This window comes from Capsicum annuum, chromosome 12, assembly GCF_002878395.1.
Source record: "Capsicum annuum cultivar UCD-10X-F1 chromosome 12, UCD10Xv1.1, whole genome shotgun sequence".
NCBI lineage: Eukaryota > Viridiplantae > Streptophyta > Magnoliopsida > Solanales > Solanaceae > Capsicum > Capsicum annuum.
Window position 1 is genome coordinate 56,896,014 of NC_061122.1, and position 5,689 is coordinate 56,901,702.

Here is a 5,689-nt window from a genome sequence, read left to right on the forward strand (position 1 = left end):
GTCTTAATTTTTCGTTTTAGCATCAATTTTAGTTGTCAGTAAATATAACTAATTTGCCGTTAGTAGTTTTAATCTTTAACAAAATCATTTAGTGAAAATTACAAATGCTATAAATACATCTTGTGAAAATATTGTAATTGTGACATTAGCATTGATTTTTATGGCTAGTAGATTCTAATAATTGACTATAAAATTCACAAGCTTTTAATAAAAACAAATTTTGCCAAAACAATAAATAAAAGTAGTAATCCAAAACATCAAGATTGTTACTTCAAAAATCAACTTATGTTGTTTCAACTAATAAACCAGTCTAGTAGAATAATATCTTCAAATAATTTTTGCAATTCTTCATCATGTCGAAATCTTGCACATACTATTAAATTGTACGACCAGAAATAATAAAATATGCATGTCAAAAATTAAAAAAGTAATGTGTTGAATAATGCTTGTAGTATATTCGAACTGTGAGAATAGGATCCAATGGAAAAACTAAAATATACTAGTTGAAATAGATTATTAGAACAATGAGAATAAACATAATAAAAAAAAATCAAAGTAAAACTCAAATAGTACTGTTGATGATATAGAAGAGCAGTACAGTGAGAAGATGGTGTATTTTCTATATCACCAGGTATCCTTGTTGTCTGTGCTACTCATTCATGTCCAATACTGTTTGGGACCTGATAAATATTAACACGATAGTTAACAACACTTTTAAAGGATACTAAAAACTTATAAAATTAGTTTACCTGTTCACTTGAGGTGTCATTGATATTTTGAGACATCAATTTATTAGGAGCATATTTTCTCATAATTTGTCTCATTTGGAACAATTCCGATTGCATCATCTCTTGATTTCGTTTCATCATATTCATTTCTTCATTTTGTTTCTCCTTTAACTCGATGATATTCTGTTCTAACCTTTTCACAACCTCATTAGATGAGTCCTCTACAACAATATTTTCCAAGGAAGATCTACGACCCCACAAAATAGAAGGAGTTGGACCAAGTCCTAAACCACAAACATACCCACTTTTTTTATTTTCAAACACCTGGGATTACACATCACCTTCAGAAGCAACACTGTTAGAAGGTGGGTCATTTGGTCTCTCATTATTCTGCATCTTTTCATTTATCATGTCCTAATCATAGAATACAAATTAAATTCAATTATGGAATTTATTTATTTTATTTTGAGATTTTACTATTTGCAAATTTTTAAAAATAAAAAAAATAAGAAAGCTTACAATTGCCCTAGCAGAATCATCATCCAGCGTTCTACCATCCTTATGTTTTGTTTGAGTTAATACAAAAATTTCTGCTCGTGTAGGCTCTATCCCATTTTCAGTCTAAAATAGTAAAACTGATGTCAAACATGCAAAATTTCTCGATAATTTCAGTCAAAGAACTAAAGAGAATAAAGCCACATCTTGCAACACGTGTGTTGTTTGTGTTCAAGTCTATAATACTTTTTTGTGATCTTCTTATGCATTTTGACTAACTAAAACACATGATATTAATCAAGTCTATAATACTTCTTTGTGATCTTCTTATGCATTTTGACTAAACTGGAATAATGGGTTTAAAATATTACATCTTGCAACTTTAACTAGTTTACCTTCTTAGCCATCAAGGTTGCAATACTTTTGGATCCTCCCGTGTGAGGCATCTTTTGTTTGCTCCTATTATTTCTATTTGTTTGAGTACATCTCTGCCATTCCAAAAGTACAACAATATGTTATATATATTATAAATAAAAACTGAGCATAAATAATATCAAAACGTTATGAAAATAGGCATTCGGGATATATTTTTAGATTTGTTGATACCTTAACTTTCTCAGAAAGCCAATAAGAGACAAGCCCACTCCATTGATCCCTCGGTATACGACTTGGTTTATTTTTCAGCAAAGCATCTTTAGTCTTATACTTTGGAATATGTTCACTTTTTAAGTAACATTTGTAATCTCTCCACTTTTTTCCTAGGGACTTTTAAGACAAAGTCTTCTCCACGTTTTGGGATTGTGAACTTCTTCTAAAAAAATAAAAGTAAACACTTAAACGATAAAATCATGTATATTTGATTGATCTTTTGTACATTAAAATAATAATAACTACATCATACCCTCACAAAATTTAGCAATTTCTTCTTTTCCTCATAGTCAAAATTTCTCTAATCATCTATGTGTAGAGGTGTTAATTCTGGAGTTCTCGCAACAATTTCTAGAAAGATAGAAATCTTTTGACCCTCTTTTTCAATAGATTGGTTACGACTATTAAATAACACATCAATTGTCTTTCCTGGAGGAAGTTTCCAAATATCTTTTAGTAAAGTAGGCCCACATATATTATTTGCTTTCAAATTACCTGTAAACACACAAACTCTAATAATATGATTTTTTTTCCAGCATGTGCAACTAATAAAAACAAGGAAAAAAAATCACCAAACTCCCCAGTGCCACCATCAGAATTATTCATGAACTCATTAGATTGGCCATCATGATCTTGGATTTCAGAATAGTTTTGATTATTCATCAACTGATCAATATAAGGTTGGGATCGATCAATATTTTCTTCATCCATCAACCGCTCGATATCGTGTCGCATATCTTCATTATTTTGTTGTTGAATGTCCAATTTATTTCGACCTCTAGTTTGCATTATTCTTTATCTAAAATGAAGTAACTATCCAGCTGTATTAAGTTACACAAGTACAAAATAATAGTACACATGAAAAACAGGAGAAAGCATCGTCGTCATCTCAAAACACACATTAATCAACCAACACAAACATGGAAAATCCATAGCTAACTAACATGTATATTCTAAAAAATGATTTATATTGAAAGCAAATTCGTAAAGGTATTCAACCCAAAGTTCTATATAAAAGACAAGAAATGCCTAAAGGTTCTTTAATAATAAGGTATATCTTATAATAACTACCTATCTTATTCAAAATCATTCTCATTTTCAATGTTATTTCCTCCCTTAATATTAGCTTCATAATTATTTGGAGAAGCCTGAGTATGGATGTCCATATCAATTTCTATCCCATCGATGCCACTTCTTACCCAATCATTATTCTCATAATCATTTGCTGGAACATGAGAATTTTCTAAGATAGCTATGTCATTCAAATCACTCTGCATTGATGACTCAAATGACAAACTATTTAATTTTCCCATATAAAAAATGTCTCGAGGTTTAATTAATCTAGGGACAAACCATTCATGATCTTGAGGATCTTGCACAAATATTACTTGTTGAGCTTGTTCTGCAAAAATAAAGGGCTCAGGACGTTCTCGATTGCCAGAATTTGCCAAGCATAAAAAATTCACAAGTAAGAAACCCATGTCATCTTCCTTAACTCCTCTACCTTTGGTTACATCAACCCAATCACACTTAAAAAAGACAACTTTAACTTCTTCGTAGTAGTTTAACTCTACAATGTTATTTAATTTGCCATAATGTGTGATATACGCAGACTTTGGAGCATTGTCACTAGAACTTGCATAACTTTTGGTCTTATAAATGACCATAACACCACTATTTAGTGTCTCTAAGAGCTCTTCACTTTGATTTGTTTGAAATCGAAACCCATTATTAACATCATACGCACTGAATCTTTTCGCAATGTAACTCGGTCCTTTTGCAAGGACTTTAACATCCTTTGATATATCAGATGTGGCCTCCAACTCTTTGACCTAACCAAATAAAAATAAAGTATAAATGTGGATATGGGTACATGTACAATAATTTAAGATACTTAATCAATTAGTCATACTACTTACTTGCTCCTTGAACCAATCAGTAAATGTATCAAAATGCAAACGATCAAGTTGATATTGTGTCAAACGACGCTTACGATGTGATCTCTTGATTTCAGCGATATGTTCAATATTCATGTAACTCACATATATCATTTTTTTTATCAAATAAAGTAAAGTAATGTATACATAATTAGTTAGATATAAAACTTACTTTTTGTAATTCTCAACCACCTCGGAGTCACAATTAAAAAGCACATGTCGTTGTACTTGCAACAATGTTTTCTCATCCATCTCAAATACATCTTCTCTACCATATGACTCTTCGGTATTAGAGAAAAGGCATTTTTCTTTACTAGTTTCTTGATGAATTTTGTCATCACATTTTCTTGCTATTGAGCCTTCTGGGCATACATGATTACGAACATATAATTTTAAGGTACCTAAATACCTATGGAAAAATGAGATATTACTAGTTTTTTATACAATATGTAACAATTAAAGATATAGAATAAAAATGCAGTGATAGTAATAATACCTCTCAATTGGGTACATCCAACGATAGTTTACGGGCCCTGCAAGTTTAGCCTCAGTTGCCAAATGAGTAACCAAGTGTACCATAACAGTAAAAAAATCCTGGGGGGAAGAGTTTCTCCATAGTAGACAATGTTTCTGGAATTTTTTCTTCAAGTAATTTTAACTCTTTTAGCTTTAGCACTTTACTACATAGAACACGAAAGAATGTATATAGTTCAGTTAAAACAAAACGAATCCTTTTATCTGTTGATTTTCGCAAGGCAAGAGGAAGAAGTTCTTGCATTATAACATGACAATCATGAGTTTTTAGCCCAGATAGCTTTCATTTGCAAATCCAACATGAGATATTAGATGCATAACCATGTGGAAACTTGGCATTTTGTAGTACTTCATAAAACATCTCCTTTTCATTCAAAGACATTGTGAAATAATTAGGAGGAAGATATGCCCTCTCACTAGATCGATATTGAGGCCATAAGTTTGGCCTTATTTTCATCTCCTTCAAGTCCAATCGAGCTTCTACATTGTCTTTAGACTTTTTACCAAGACCTAATAGTGTATACATTATGTTATCACACACATTCTTTTCTATGTGCATTACATCCAGATTATGGCATACCAAGTTATACTCCCAATAAGAAAGATCAAAAAGTATACTCCTCTTTTCCATGTGTGTTTCATCACTCCACTTGCCTCTTCACTCAATTGGCCTAGAGTAAATTTTATATCTTTAACTTGATTCAATACTTGTGACCTAGACACTGCACAAGGTGCATTCCTTGTTTCTTTAGTCCCATCAAATGATTTTGCTTCATTCAATATTTATGGTCTAACTTTAAGAAACGTCGATGCCCTATGTAATAAAATTTTTTCCCATGTTTCAGCCTTTTAGAGTGAGTGTTTATGTTGCAAGAAGGGCATGTAAATCGACCACAAGTGCTCCATCCAGAGAGCGTACCATATGCTAAAAAATAAATTATAGTCCATATGAGAGTTGCTCGCATTTGAAACGTCTCCTTTGAAGAGGCATCATATGTTCTTATACCAACATCCCACAATTTAATGAACTCTTCAATTAACGGTTGCAAAAAAATATCAATATTATTGCCAGACACCTTTGGTCCAGGAATGAGCAATGATAGAATGAAAAATTCTTCCTTCATGCACATCCATGGTGGAAAATTATATGGCAATAAAATCACTGGCCATGTACTGTGAACAGTTCGCATAGTTGCAAATGGATTAAACCCATCAGAAGCTAATCCCAGGCGAACATTTCTAGGATCCGCAGCAAATTTTGGATATCTACTATCTAAATTTTTCCAATCTTCAGAATCTGCCAGATGTCGTAGAACTCCATCTTTATTGCGCTCTTCATGATGCCAT

At 31.8% G+C, this 5,689-nt stretch overlaps 1 long non-coding RNA gene across 1 annotated transcript; it reads right to left on the reverse strand.

The window, feature by feature from the left end:
- Window positions 1-433: 433 nt before the first annotated feature.
- Window positions 434-921, reverse strand: LOC107849897. Its single transcript, XR_001668322.2, has 2 exons — window positions 750-921; window positions 434-680 (listed from the first exon to the last, which is right to left on the reverse strand). It is a non-coding gene; the product is annotated as an uncharacterized LOC107849897 (long non-coding RNA).
- Between the last annotated feature and the right edge of the window lie 4,768 nt (window positions 922-5,689).